The sequence below is a fragment of the Ambystoma mexicanum genome, chromosome 1q, assembly GCF_040938575.1.
Source record: "Ambystoma mexicanum isolate Mex_15411 chromosome 1q, UKY_AmexF1_1, whole genome shotgun sequence".
NCBI classification, from domain to species: domain Eukaryota; kingdom Metazoa; phylum Chordata; class Amphibia; order Caudata; family Ambystomatidae; genus Ambystoma; species Ambystoma mexicanum.
Window position 1 is genome coordinate 258,908,709 of NC_090922.1, and position 16,472 is coordinate 258,925,180.

Genomic DNA, 16,472 nt, shown 5'->3' on the forward strand with positions numbered 1-16,472 from the left:
GAGGGAAAATCTGTAACACAGGCCAGCCAGAGGTCCAGGGCGTTTGGGAGTGATGTCCCCTGCCTTCGGTGCCTGTATCCCATGTGGGTTGACCATCCCCAAGTACAGCCGCAGTCCCAGGGTGCCCTGGCAGTGCGCAAATGCCTCCCCAGAGAGAAAAGCTGTAACACAGCCCAGCCAGAGCTATATGATGGTCAGGGCTGCTGCTGCTGGCCTTGGGCAAATGTCTCCCATGTTGGGCGACCATGCCCAAGTCCAGCGGCAGTCCCAGTGAGTCCCGTCAGGGTGCTCATCCCTTCACAGAGGGAAATGCTGTAATGCAGGCCAGCCATAGATCCGGGATGGATGGCGGTGCTGCTTCGGGGCTTGGACACCTGTCTCTCTTGTTGGTCAACTATCCCCAAGTTCTGGGCAGGTCCCAGGAAGGTCGGGCTGCTGCCCCTGGCCTTGGGCACCTGTCTCCCATGTTGATCGACAGTCCCATTGAGCCCCGGCAGGGTGCTCATCGCTCCCTGGAGGTAGAAGCTGTGACGTGGGCCAGCCAAAGCTCCAGGAGGGCCGGGGGTGCTGCCTCCCGGCTTTGGCACCTGTCTCCCTTGTTGGTCGACCATGCCCAAACTCAACAGCGGTCCCAGGGAGCTCTGGTGCTCTGCCAATGCCTCCCCAGAGAGAGAAACTGTAACACAGCCCATCCAGAGCTCCAGGAAGGTTGGGCTGCTGCCCCTGGCCTTTGGCACCTATCTCCCATATTGATCGACTGTCCCCAAGACCAGCGGCAGTCCCTTTGAGCCCTGGATGGGGGCTCATCCCTTCCTGGAGGGAAAATATGTAACACAGGCCATCCAGAGCACCGGGATGGCTTGGGCGCTTGTCTCCCTTCTTGATCGACCATCCCAGACCCAGCGGCAGTCCCAGGGAGCCCCGGCAAGGTCCCCATACTTTCTCAGAGAGAGAAGCTGTAGCGCAGGCCAGATAGAATTCTAAGATGGTTGAAGGTTGTCTTCTAGACTTCCCACCGACTCCATTTCTGGGGCTGACTACAGTCCCCCAGAAAAGGGTAAAGTTGACATTAACTTTACTTAGTCAATTTACCACAGATCCAGTACACCCCATCTTCCATGGAGTACTGGAAAGGGTTACTTCATACCCTTTCGTATCTGTACCTCCTAGAGCATTGTTTTGCTCTTTTAGCATTCAGACTTGGCTGATGGTAGTGGTATCTACCCTAACTTTTCTACCGCAATTATACTTTATAAACGTGGTATTGTTTTAGGCTATTATATTAGCCTCGAACTTAAACCCGCCTGACCAAATACTTTTTCTTTTGGCTCTGGTCAGGTTTATTCGCTATTTCTTTTTGTTAAAGTCCTTCTTGTGCCGGCTTCACCCCAGGGTGGTGCAGATCCCTGCAGACGTCCTCCTTCACCTTGAACCTCCAGGAACCGTGGGTCTGCAGGAAACCAACAGGAACAACTGCCAGGGAACCAGCTTCTCCATTGAATAAGGTACTGTGTTCTGCTTGAGGAATTAGGGTGAATCCCTTTTCTTCATCTCCAAGGCTTGTCCTTGTCTTTCCCTCCCTCTTATAACTTTTGCTTCCTCTGTTGACAATATCTAAGTACTCCTGGCAACGTTAAATCTCAAACTATCCGACTGTGTGATCCTCGACAATAGGAACCCAGTTCCACTTGACACTGGCTCCGGCCTATTGACTCTTGCATTTCTGTCTATGAGTGTTCTCTGATTCTGTCTGCCTTGACAAAAGTATTGCTTGTGCTTTTTGCCCCCAACTCTCTCTGGTTAACCCAGGTGCTAAGTGTGTTTTTGTCCCGGTAACAATTCTTGCCGCGGATACGCGTTTCTTTAGTAAGACCGAACTGTCATTACTGTCAAAAGTGATCGCAAGAGTATTCCCAGTAACGTCTTTTGTTTCATAACACCGGTCCGTTGAAACACAGGGTACTTACCTTGAGTTAGAGTGTACCAAAGTGAATTGGTTGGTTGTAGTATATTTTACGTGTGGTTTTGAATTAATAGAAGTGTTGTGTTTATAACGAATGGTCTAAAAAATAAATGTACTGCCACTCACATCCGTCCAGGTTTTCAGGACTTCGAATTGTATTCTTTTTGTGATCAGTATGCAGACACCGGCTTTTCTGAGCAGGCTCGAGCCCCAATGATCAGCACCTGTACGGCGTTTAAAATCCTCGTCTCTTCACTTTTAATGCATTTGGTTTCCTGCAGGAAGAGTATGTCGAGCTTTGCCTCTGAATTTCCTCATCACGAGTGACCATTTGGTTGGGGAGTTAAGTCCCTTAACGTTTAGTGTCCCTATTTTAATTGTGGTCGGCCTGTCGCTTACATTGATGTTATTTGCCGTTATGGTGTGTTCTTGTTTTATCTGCCGGGTCACATCTTTTGTCACTGGGTATCACCAAAATCTTAGTGTTCCGTCAATCCAGATCGTCTTAATCGTTGGTGTCTTTATCTCCCCCCCCAACCTCCTAGGGGAATACAATGCGGTATCCCCTGCCCCCAAATCGTTTAGTTCATCTTTCCCCCTGTCATTGAGGGTTTGCATGTTGACTTGGTGGCGTCTGATTCGGACTGGATGGAAACTGCAAGTCCGGTGTTGGACGACCAGTAGGGACCGTTACCGCACGGTCCTTTTGCACATATAAGTCCACTTATAGCGTTTTGAGCCCCTCGTCCTCCTCCCATTCACTCCCCCTTCCCAACATATTGTAACTCAATTAAACATTTTATCGGAACAAGAAAGAAGCTATTTTGATACATGCAGTTTTCGAGGTTCTTCATCAGGAAGCTGTGTCCGTCCTCCTCCTGCGAAAGGTTTCGCCTTTGAGTCTCGATCTGCTCCGGGCCCTTATGGTTCGCCCGGGTCGTTTAGGATTGTCCATGTTACAACACTGGGCCCTAGGCCCTCCATGTGTGGATCACAGGGGGGTGGGGTCATTTGTCGCTTTCGGGAGTGTTGTTGCCCCTTCTGTACTTCCTCAAGCCTATTACTCTTTTTCTCTTTGGTCCCTGGAGTTCCCAGCGCTGACTGTTCCGTTCGGGCGCTTCACGTTCTCCTTCCCTTGAACCCATGCCGAGGAGGTCAGCGATGCAGTCCCGGATTTCCTCTTCGGATCGTAGCTGGATTCTTCTGCTTCCATGTTCGAAGGTGAGGTAGAAAGGGTATCCCCACCTATATCGAGTGCCCTGATATTTGAGCCATTTCGTGAGAGGGCTGCATAGACGTCTCAGAACCAGAGTGAGCGAGGATAGGTCTTGAAAGATGGTTATCTGGGCACCCCCAAGGGTAACGGAGCCCCCGGATCAGGCCTTTTCCAATATTCTGGCTTTATCTTGATATTGATGGAAACTTGCAATGACTGATCTCGGCCCGCGTCCACCGGCTCTGTGTATTCTCTCCGCTTTGGGCTCATCAATATTCTTGTCCGCAGTCAAAATTTAGATAATATAATGGATGGTGTTTTTGAGGTCCTCCTCCGTTTCACCTTCGTGTTCTGGAATACCGAAAAAGCGTAGATTGTTTCTCCTCTCGCGATTTTCTAAATCATCCATTTGGAGATGAAATTCCTCCTCTCTCTTCTCAATCTAGGCAGTTACAGTTATTAATCATGCTCACTGTGAGTGTGATCAGCATGTGCATGGCATAGTGGTGTGCTTACAGTAGCACGTGCGGTGGTCAGTAGCGGGCAGTAGTTAGAATAGTTAAGTGTTAGGGACAGGAATGCAGAGTCAGCGGTTGGGATCTCAACAGTGTTACCTTTGAGTTGGGTGGCGTTGGTCGGTATAGTTCAGGCAGGGGTCCTGGCATGCGGCATGACGGCTGGTGACAGGCTGAGGACAGGTCCTGGCCTTGTCTCCTCGGGCCTTGCTGAACGTGGGCCAGCTTCCGCCTGCCGGCTCACGGGATCGGCTACAGATAAAGGCCTGGCGGCCAATCGGTGTGGTCGGGGGGAGCCTGGGGCTACTCGGATCACAAAGGTTGTCCGTTGCGGCGCGCGGCCATCTTTGAAGGCTTTTTCCTCGTGTTGGGCAATGGTGTCCTCTGCAAAAGCACTGTGGGTGCACACCCGTGCAGGGCAGTGGGCCTTGGGGCAGAAGGCAGGGTGCTATTAGGCACTATGGGATGATTCCAGGAGAAACGTAGATGGAAATCCGACGCACATGGAGGAGTGCGTTATTGCATGGGGTAGCATCCGCAATCATCAGGACGCTTACCGTAGCGTCGGGATGGCATCAGGCTGCCTCACTGCTCCTGCAGTGGTCCGGGGAGCTCCTGCTCCATAGAGGGCTGCTGCCAAAGGGGACACAGGCTGAGGACAAGTCCTGGCCTTGTCTCCTCGGGCCTTGCTGAACATGGGCCGGCTTCCGCCTGCCGGCTCACGGGATAGGCTGCAGATAAAGGCCTGGCGGCCAATCGGTGTGGTCGGGGGGAGCCTGGGGCTACTAGGATCACAAAGGCTGTCCGTTGCGGCGGGCGGCCATCTTTGAAGGCTTTTTCCTCGTGTTGGGCAATGGTGTCCTCTGCAAAAGCAATGTGGGTGCACACCAGTGCAGGGCAGTGGGCCTTGGGGCAGAAGGAAGGGTGCTATTAGGCACTATGGGGTGATTCCAGGAGAAACGTAGATGGAAATCCGACGCACGTGGAGGAGTGCGTTATTGCGTGGGGTAGCATCCGCAATCATCAGGACGCTTACCGTAGCATCGGGATGGCATCAGGCTGCCTCACTGCTCCTGCAGTGGTCCGGGGAGCTCCTGCTCCATAGAGGGCTGCTGCCGAGGGGGACACAGGCTGAGGACTTATTAATAACTGTATGGGTAGCCCGGCTGCCTATACCTAGCCACTGTGTTGCCCACTCTTAGCCATTGTGTTGCCTATACCTAGCCATTGTGTTGCCTATATCTAGCCACTGTGTTGCCCGCTCTTAGCCATTGTGTTGCCTATACCTAGCCATTGTGTTGCCTATATCTAGCCACTGTGTTGCCCGCTCTTAGCCATTGTGTTGCCTATATCTAGCCACTGTGTTGCCCACTCTTAGCCATTGTGTTGCCTATACCTAACCATTGTGTTGCCTATATCTAGCCACTGTGTTGCCCGCTCTTAGCCATTGTGTTGCCTATATCTAGCCACTGTGTTGTCCACTCTTAGCCATTGTGTAGCCTATATCTAGCCATTGTGTTGCCCACTCCTAGCCATTGTGTTGCCTATACCTAGCCATTGTGTTGCCTATATCCAGCCACTGTGTTGCCCGCTCCTAGCCATTGTGTTGCCTATATCTAGCCACTGTGTTGCCCACTCTTAGCCATTGTGTTGCCTATACCTAGCCATTGTGTTGCCTATATCTAGCCACTGTGTTGCCCGCTCTTAGCCATTGTGTTGCCTATATCTAGCCACTGTGTTGCCCACTCCTAGCCATTGTGTTGCCTATACCTAACCATTGTGTTGCCTATATCTAGCCACTGTGTTGCCCGCTCTTAGCCATTGTGTTGCCGATATCTAGCCACTGTGTTGCCCACTCTTAGCCATTGTGTTGCCTATATCTAGCCATTGTGTTGCCCACTCCTAGCCATTGTGTTGCCTATACCTAGCCATTGTGTTGCCTATACCTAGCCACTGTGTTGCCCACTCTTAGCCATTGTGTTGCCTATACCTAGCCATTGTGTTGCCTATATCTAGCCACTGTGTTGCCCGCTCTTAGCCATTGTGTTGCCTATATCTAGCCACTGTGTTGCCCACTCTTAGCCATTGTGTTGCCTATATCTAGCCATTGTGTTGCATACACCTAGCCAAAGTTGACTGATAGCTGATCGCTGCACTGCACTCACCCATCATGCCCAACATCACACCCCCACCGTATGCATTCATCCCCCCCACACCCTTCCTTCCATCCTTCTTCACTAAACCCACAGATCACAAACCAAGCACACCCTCGACGCGCCCCAGAGCTACTAACTCTAGAAATCAAATACTAGGCCTCCGCTCCAGATCCTCACCGCAAACCCAACCAGATAAAACTGTAAACAAACCAACTACAGAATACCACAAAAGGGCCACCACCAACAAGGAAGCCACTGGACAGAATACCACCCCACCTCCACTGCCACGCCCAGATTTACAATGTGCATTAATGAATGCCAGATCCCTCCCTGCCCACGCTACTGAAATTCATGACCTTCTAACCAACCTCAACCTTGACATTCTCGCAATCACCGAAACCTGGCTACACAATGCCGCCGGCCCGGCCATCTCCCTAGCCATCCCATCGGGATACTCCATCCTTAGACAGGACAGAACACTATCCACAGGAGGGGGGGTAGCCCTCATAGTCAAAGATCACCTAGAAATAAGACAACTCTGCTCCAAATTAGGGGAGAACGTAGACTCGCTATCTGCCAAGATCGCACTTTCTCCCAATACCACCATCACCCTCAATCTAGTATACCGCCCACCAGGCCCAATACTGGACTTTCAGGACAACCTCTCACATCTACTAGGGGAAAACCTTAAAACTACAACCAAAACTATCCTCTTAGGAGACCATAACCTGGGACTCCACGACCAGAAAGATAGACCTTCCACCACACTAGCACAGGTTCTCCAGGAACTGGGCTTTGAACATAAAGTACTCCATCCTACCCATAACAAAGTACGTACTCTTGACTGGATAGCTGACCACAACTGTGGCATCGACCCATGGTCCGACCACTTTCTCATTCACTTCCTCATCCCCATTCCTAACAACTCGGGAAAAAAACTCAAGCCAGCACCTCCAGCCCTGGCCAGAAGCGCCAAGAACATCACTAAAGAAAATATCCTACCTTACCTAGACACCCTCACTTCTAACCTCCCTGCCGCATCAGACCCAGCTGCGCTGGCGGATATCTAGAAATCCACCATCAGCACTGCCATAGATACCATCGCCCCTCTACAAAAGAAAAAATCTAAAAATACCAAACACTCAAATACCTGGTTCTCAGCAGAACTAAAAGAATTACGAACCAAAAAACGCAAAGGCCTAAACCTATGGCAAAGCGCGCCCAACGCATTCTCGCTACCCTCCTACAAATCCCTGGCCACCCAATACAAAAAAAGTATCATAGCAGCCAAATCCGCGTCCTACAATGAAAGAATCTCCAACGCCTCCTCTGAATCCAAAGAGCTTTTCGCCATCTTCAAGGAACTATCCACACCGGCTACTAAGTCGCAAGAGATTGTTAAGGACCAAGCTTGGTGTAACACCATACAGTCCGCCCTCATAAACAAAATTGAACTCCTCCAAGCAAAAATCATAGACCACCACAAAAATCTCACTCAGCACAACCTATCAGCATCCCACACGGAAACTGTGACTGAGAACACAAAGACTAAGCTCTTTACTCCTTTCAAATTTAGAGAAGTTTCAGAAAAAGAGGTAGTAGACATCGTCAACAGAATCAAACCTTCTAATTGTAAAGGCGACGCCTGCCCCGCTAAACTAGTTAAAGACTGCGTAGAAACACTAGCACCATTTCTTAAAACCTTCATCAATGCGTCCTTCAACTCAAACTCAGTCCCAACCAGCCTAAAAGAAGCCTGGGTGTGCCCTCTTCTCAAAAAACCCACTCTAGATCCCGAAAACGCCAACAACTATAGACCCATCACAACCGTTCCCTTCCTGCTCAAGATCCTCGACAAAGTTGCATATACACAAATACAGGAATACCTGGAAGAAAACCGCATCTTAGGAAAAAGACAATCGGGATTCCGCCCGGGGCATGGGACCGAATCAGCCCTATTAGACCTCAAAATCCAACTAAATGACATCATGGACAAAGGCAAACCGGCACTCTTGCTCCTGCTAGACTTATCTGCCGCCTTTGACCTGGTCAATCATGATATTCTAGGCACGCAACTCAAAAATGAAGCCCACTTCTCGCCAGAAGCCATCTCTTGGGTCAAATCATTCCTCGAGGGACGACTTATGAAAGTCTTTTCAGACTCTGCAAGCGCTACCCCCACCACCATCCACTGTGGCGTCCCACAAGGGTCCTGCATTGCACCCACCCTATACAACCTCTTCACCCTCCCACTGTTCAATGACTTGGACCGTCGCCACATAGCATACACCAATTATGCTGACGACACGCAAGTCCTGCTCCCTCTCACAGGGGTCTATGAACAAGACGCAGCAGCACTAACCAAGATCTATACAGCCATCCAAACCTGGATGGCAGCCAACGGCCTCTGCCTAAACGGGGACAAAACAGAAATCCTACTAGTTGGCACCAAAGAAACACTAAACAAACTCCCACCGCAGTACAAATCCTTTAACATAGATAACTCTACCATCACAGTCTCCACTGCAGTAAAAACGCTAGGAGTATACCTTGACTCCACTCTCTCCATGACACGGCAAGTCAATGCCATAGCCTCCTCTGCCGCACTCAACACGAAGATAATCAACGCTGTTAAACCCTTCCTATCCACTAAAAACTGCCTGGCCGTAGCTAGAGCCACAGTAGGTACCAAATTGGACTATTGCAATGCTCTCTTCCTGGGCACGTCTGCACAAAACCTAAAAAAAATGCAAGTCACACAAAACAATGCTCTAAGAGCAGCCCTAAGCATCCCTAAAAGGGAGCACATCTCCCAAGCCAGGAAAGAAGACAACTGGCTACCAATAAAAGAACGGATACTATTTAAATCCATGGCCATCACCCACAGATGCCTCTCAGCCAAGGCTCCACCCTATCTTTCTGAAAGAATCACCCTTAACACATCCACTAGACCCACAAGGTAACACATGACCAACCAGACCTATGTACCGACATTCAAAAGAAGCAAAGCCGGGGGGTCTAACTTCCAACACTTAGCACCCAAAAACTGGAACGCTCTCCCCACAGCGCTTAGGAACGAAAACTCTTACCATGTCTTCCGCAGACTACTCAAAACCACGCTGTTTAACTAACTTCACCCCACTGTCCTAACTGTTTTTCACAACTGTATATAAATAAGCACAACTGTATATAAACAGGCATATATGTTCAGCAATGTATCTATATCCATACCATGTTTGCCTGTAACAAGTAAGAATGCTTTCAGCGCCACGATGCCCCTGGGCAGATGTGCGCTATACAAATCCAAATAAATAAATAAATAAACAAATAAATAAATAAATAAATAAATCTCTCATATTCTGAGGTCCATTTGGGTCTCGAGAGTGTCTATGGAGGCTTTATTGTTCTCGACCCCTTCAAGCCTCTCTTCGATGTTGTCCATTCTCTGTGTTATTTTATCTATTTTGCTGCCTAGATTAGCTCCCATATTTTTTTATCTCGTGGAGCAAAGCCGCAATGTTGCCTTTGGTGGCAGCTGAGCCTGTTTCTGCTGATTCCATTGTCTCAAAGTTCCCGGCGTGGGGGGTCGGTGAGATTGACGAGGAGGTGAATTTGGCCAGTTTCGCCCTAGTGTCCATGAGGTGGGGACTACGGCAGAGGAGGCACACGCCCCTGAGTCTGGGGCCCAACCCTCTGCACTGCGGTATTCGCAGGCGTCTCCAAAATGACTCGAGTTGAGGAATGGGGTCCGGGGTCTCCACGGCCCTCGTGGTGGAGAGGAAGTGCGCAGGACACGCTAGTGTAGTGTGGTCACAAACAATTATTTTAATTGTAGGGAGTTGCTTCTCAGGTCTGCCGGGTCCCTGCACAAGCGTTTTTGTACTGAGGGATTTGGGGGCAAGTGTTCGTGGCGGACGGCTTTGTGCTTCTTGTTGGTTAGGGCCTTGCGTTGAGCCTATGCCACTTGGCAACTAGAGAGTGCAGCAAAGGGGTGGGGCGCTCTCCTCCATGGTTGTTACGGTGCCTTCGGTGTGGTCACCTGTCCCAGTATGTGGGTCGTGGGGGGGTGACTCTGGATTCCCTTTTGGGCCAATAGCTTGATTCTTACTGTAGCTGGCTTTGATGCACCGTAGTCAATGGGTATGGCAGTTGCTCCAATGTAAGCATATGGGACCCGAAGGGTTGGGGCGTGCGTAGTTGTGGCAGGGCAATTCGGGTGCTTCGTGGTTAGCTTGTGGGCACACTTCAGTCCCTAGTTATGGTGTTGCCAGGCAAAAGGCTGGGCGCCTGAGCCTCTGTGGGCCTCTTCTTTCCCTTCCTTCTTCCCTACCCTCCTTCTCTCTTCTCTTTCCTCTATTTTCGCTGTTTAGGTGATTTTCACCCTTTTCACACTACTTTAGTGTGTATGAGGGCTCCAGGGTCTTTTAGGGCATGCGCGCTCCTTCCCTGCCTTTGCGCGTTCTCCTCCCGATGCGGGCTGCTGGCTCCGTGCCGGCTGGGCCACCCGCGTATGACACTTCCCCGGGTGGGGGGGGGCATTGGGGTGTTGTTGCGCGAACAGGGCACCGGGGGTCCAGTGACAGCGCAGGGCGGTCATGCACTGAGTGTGGCCCTGTAGGTAGTGGGAGGGGGGTGGCCGCCTACCTTTCTTCTGTGGCGGGTGTAGTCCGTGCCCCCTGCTGGTGCGTCCCTCAGCGCAGGCGCAGATGACACGGCACTGGCTGCTGTCCTGGTGTCTGCAGCAAGGCTCAGGAGGAGGTGCGTATCCACGCAGGGAGAGAGGCAGTCCAGACTCCACTTTGTTCCGCAGGTCCGGGGTTCACCTCCGAGTCTTGCGCGGGCTTCACCGGAGTCAGACGGGCCGAGGAGCAGGCACACGCGGGCTCTGCTTGAGAGGCCAGTTTCTCGGCTTTCGGGAGTCCGATTTCGCTTGTATTTTTTGTCAGTGTGGGGGGGGTCTTCAGCTGACTTCTCAGCAATTTTGGGTGTTGGGGGGGTCTCAAGGTGGGGGCTCAGATCACCTTAGGGACCCACGGCCACAGAGCTCACACAGAGTTAAGGCTCATCCGTGCGCCCCCTGGTGGCCAGTCTAAAATTAAATGTTAAAAGGCACGCCAGTCTTCTGAAACGTATAACACCACAGTTGGTCTTTAAAATTTACTGTATTGACAACAGTAAAAAAGCCTGCACCCCCTCTAACTAAAGAGGGCCTGCATAATATAACAAAATGAATGCCTGCAATATTTTAAAACAGCACATTAGGTTATAAGCAGGAGCGAGGGATGCTCCAGCGACCATGATACCGGCCTTGACTCCAATGAAGAAGAAAGGCCAAGCAGTTTATCACACCCGGTGAGTCGAAAGCGAAAACGATAAGAACCGGGCTTTGTTGAGTGGGACTGGCAAAGTGGCAAGTTTGAACCAAGGTCTATGAACTGTGAAAGAACTGTAACCAGTGTTATGGGGAAACCAGTTGCAGAGGGAATCCGGCACCACGTGAGTGCTAACTCAAGAGACTCTGATCGAGCCCCATATGAGAGAAACTACAGATACCAGCCGGCCATAGGAGAGCCAGCGGAATAGATCAAAGTTGTCATACTGAGGGTCAAGCAAAATCCCTGTAAAGTCGAGAAACAGCGTGTTGATAGAGGTGAACCCAGCCGAGTGATGTCCACTATGAACTGTTTGAAAAGACATTGAGAAACAAAGGGAAGTGAATCCTGCTAAAGAGATTTGAGAGGGGTCCAAGCCCGGCAGATGAGATCCAGGGGTGAAGCCATCACCCAAGCATTAACAGTCAAGAGGGGTCCAAGCCCAGCAGAGGGAGATCCAGTGGTGAAGCTCTCACCCAATGTTAATTGAGAAAAGAAATGTCAAATAATTTGTGAAATGAGATATAAAAGAAGGGTCAGCGCCCAGAAGAGGGGGCCTCAGGGGTGAACCCATCACCGAGCGAACATTGGAAACAAACTTTCATTTGTTAAAGGAACTTTTGTTTTTGTTAGTGGAAGACCTCTGGTCTTCGAAGGCAAGAGACATTCAAGGAAACGAGATTTGGCCATTGACGGTCCTGAGAGCTGCCATTAGAACTGTCGTGTCATGCGGGAGAAGCCCAAGACTGTACTGTGCTCCAAGATCCTACCTTACCCCGTGCTCAAAACATGGGGAAGGGAGACCCAGGCTATCACATCCTGACATATTATTTGAGAACACTTCCTTCTTTTCTTGAGAACTATCCCACACCCTTTTTTCTATTAGTTGTAAGGTTTGGCATTAGGTTTCTTAGTATAGGCCCTTTTATTTGACATGATGCCACTAGTACTGCCTTATTTTTCATTTTATGGTCAACGCTTGCCCCATCTTAGATTTAGGTTTAGAATAGGCATTTTTCCAACCTGCATACAGAATTAATTGTTCAACAAATCCCCTTGAACTGTGATCACTTGTGTATGTGTTACTTGTTGCCACCTTGAGTTCCCCACAGCTGTTCTGTAGGACCATGGCATTGTGGGTGGAACCAGGGTAGCGGGCACAGCAGTGGGTGATGTACAGGGTGGGGTCCCATGTCACCTGCACATTCAGGGGGCGGTTGCGCTTGCGGTTTTGGTGCACTGCTTCATGGTCAATGGGGGCCACCAGCCCAACACGGGTACATTCCAGGGCAGCGAACACATTTGGTATTTGGGCAATGGCATAGAACTGTGCCTTCATAGCATTGACCTGCACTGGGTTGGTAGGAAGTGAGATGTGACGATGCACTTGTCACAGTCGGGCTTCAAGTTCCTGAGCCAACACTCTGCAAAATGTGGGCTGTGCCATGCATCACAGCCACAGAGTGCTGGTAGGTGCCAGTTCCAAAAAATTATAGGACAGACACTAACTTCAGCAGTGGGGCAACAGCTGTCTGCATGTTGATCCTGCTTCCTATGTCATCCTGTATTGTGGTGAGCAGCTCTGTTATGGTCTCCCTGTTTGGGCAGTACAGGGTGACCAACTGGCTGTCGGTGAGGTTCCAGGGTGAAGGCCTAACCCTGGGAACCGGTACACATCTTGCTTGGGCTCTCCTCCCCCCTGCCTCTCTACTTCCGGTGCAGCATGAACAGCTGCCTGTCCCACCTCACAGTGGCTAGTGGCAGCATAGTGTTGTAAACAGTGTTTGGGGTAGGAGTGTGCCTTATATAGCCCTCTAGGGTTGATTGGGTTCACCTTTGGCTTCATTTCAGGCAGCTGTGTTCATTTATTTATTTATTTATTTATTTTATTTTAATGTGATACAGTTTTTAAAAAAAAAAAAACTTTACACATAAATCAAAAAATAAATTCTTATTACAATAATGTAAAACAACAACTTAGAATAGAACAACCAATTATAGAATGTGTAACTAAAAGAAGAAATATATTTAAAATATTCACTTGCATTTCATTGTTACAAATTTCATGGGTCACAAACACCTTTAAGTTTTCACATAACTTCGTATGGTAACTCATTTCCTACTGTTATTTACCGGGAGGTTGGCCTGTCCACCTGTTTCAGATTTCAAGTTTTAAATTTCAAGTTTTCCCTTAACCATATACCATACTCCATATAGAGCCAAATGTAGACTAGGATTCAAAGTATTGATACATATATTCCAGAAGTCTTTAGATTTGATATGGTCAAGATTATGTACATATCTACTGTAGTGTTTTATATAAATTAAGCTTAGTCTAGGACATAATGTGAGGACATGTCTCGCAGTTTCAAGTGAGGCTTTGTTCTTACATATCCTACAGAAACGCTCAATTTTGGGGATGGCCCGTTGTGGGCCCAACACCGTTAGAGTAGGGAGGTGGTTGATACGTAGAAGTAATAGAAAACGTCTCAGATTATTCGAAGGGCAAAGGTTTAAATATCTTTGTGCCCTTCTAAAAGTGTATAATACATGAGATGTGAACCCATAGCTGTGAAGACTCGCAAGATGTCTAAAATTATTCTGCCAATCCCAGATTTTAAGACGTTCCGCCATTTGGGCCTTCAGATGTTCATAATTATCTCCCCAGTTAGGGGTCCATTCAATCATCTCAAATAAGACAGTCATTTCTCTCACAAAATAGACCTGCTTATTCCCAACAATGTCTACTTTTACCGTCCTCAGGAGAGGATTAATAGGGGTGACCTGCACCTTAATGTAAATTTCTGCTCTTTTCTTTAATACCAGAGCTTTTAGGGAAGGTAAGCCCAACTCTAATCTTAGAATTGCCATTGGTATTCCCTGTGGCAAACCCAGCAGCTTACGCCAAAAACGACCCTCCAGTACCTGAAGCCAATCCAGATCTAAGTAGACTAGAGCTTCCAGCCCATAGGTTACCATAGGAATTAGGCACTGGATATAGAGTTGGCGAGCTGCCCACACAGAGTATCCACTTTTATTGCGCGAGAACTGACATATCATGGAAGTTAATTGTGCTGCTTTTATTTTACGGGCTTGAACACAGGAATGGAAATTTCTCTTACAATCAAATTCAACTCCCAGGTATTTATAACAGTTGGTATATTGAATTTCCTGTCCTCTTACTATCATTCTGGGGCGGTTCACTTTGCCATGACTATACAGGATCAATTCAGTTTTCGTTTGGTTGATTGTGAGTTCGTTCTCCTCCGCATATTCCCAGAGCCGCTTAGCCGAGCGTAAAATGCCACTGAATGTGTGGTCGAAAATGACCACATCATCCGCATAGGCCAGGACTAAGCAGTGCTGAGCACCAACTTTAGGAGGGCAATTACTCACAATTCCCAAATACTCGGGGATATCTGAGACGAACAAATTATATAATATGGGTGCAGTGACACATCCCTGTTTCACTCCTCTAGTTTGCTCTACCACCCTAGTAGTAGATCCACTTCTGTCCAGCCTCATCTGTACAGAAGTGTTATGATGTAATAGTTGTAGATAATAGAGCAATCCTTCAGGGCACGCCAGACTCCTAAGCTTCCTCCATAACTTCTCTCTATTCACCGTGTTAAACGCAGCCTTAAAATCAATATATAAGGCATACAGAGGCGGGTTATTAGGGGATAAGGCTTTATCTCTGAGGCTATTCATAATATAAAGATTCTGGACAGTAGAATAACCGACTCTGAATCCACTTTGGTAGCGGTCCAGAATCCCTTCCTTCTCTGCCCAGAACTGTAATTTATGCAATAATAAGGAGGCAAATAATTTGCCAGAACAATCTAACATGGAGAGCAAACCATAATTACCAGGATCCGACCTGTTACCTTTTTTAAATACTGCCACTAAGATTGCTCTTTGCCATGTCTCTGGAATTATCCCGTCCTTTAGGACTTTTTCAAAAAGAATTTTCAGAAAATTAGCCCAGAAGACTGGAATACTCTTCATAAGAAGATTGGAAAGACCGTTTGGGCCCGGGGCTCGAGAGGCTTTAAGTTTGGTAATCTTATCTATCAGATCTTCCAAATGAACAGGGAACAACTCTGGGGCATGGCAAGTAGTAGCACATATTGCAGGATAAGCTACCGTCGTGCCATTGCGTGTCTCCAGGAAGTTAACCCATTCCTCGGCATCAATTGGGTTAATCTGGGGGGTTACCCTATTCCCCCTAGCTTCTCCCAGAAGTGCCCAGATGTTCCGGGCATTTCTTGAACAGATAGTTCTCACAGATTTTTGCCAATTAGCCAATTTCTGCGATCTTATCCAGTATTTTAACCATGTCCTATATCTGTTTTTTACCTCTCTAACCTTGGTATGTATATCCATGATAGGGTATGTATTAGTTCTAATTCTACGTATATCCCTTCTCAGGGTCCGTTTAGCATCCCGAATTATCTTATCATAGACCTCAATCGCGCCCCGTTCTTTAATGACAAATGATGATTTTCTTGTTACATATTTAGCTGTGAAATTATAAATCCATCCTTCTAAGTCTTCAGCTGTACACTTGACAAACTTAGTATAATAATCATTATTCCACTCACCACAATCGTGATAAGCTTTAAATATATTTTTCTCAGACCAAATTAATCGCAAACAGGCATGGTTAACCAGCAGGTTTCCTACCGCTATTCTTGGGGGAAAATCAAAAGCACAATCTAAACTCAGACTTAAGTCTCTGTGATCACTCCAATCATTATCTATAATTACCATGTCATTAACTAAGGATGCCACCTCAGGGCTGATGAAACAGTAATCTAGGGTGCGACAAGCAACACCTGCTCTCCAGGTGAAATGTCCCGGACGGTCACTCATCGTTCGACCGTTCAGGCATTCCAATTCCCAACTTTTCATAAAACACAACCACTTCTCCCCTTCCACGTCGCTGAGATCTTGAGACATGAGGGGGAGCGGGTGTAAACGCTTATTATTAGTCGTTCCTCCATCCCCTTTCATAGAGCAATTAAAATCCCCAGCAAGGACAATGAAACTATTTTGACATTCATTAGTCCACTCGATAAAAAGATCATGCAGTTTATCTTGTATTTGATCACTCTTTGATGCATCGTAGGGGTTATAAATGTTGACCAGCAAAAGATTAGTCCAGTTATTCTTAAGGGGAATAACCACCTCCACCGCATTGATGTTATCCTCCGAATCGGTAGCTATTTCTCTGGATGTTATAGATTT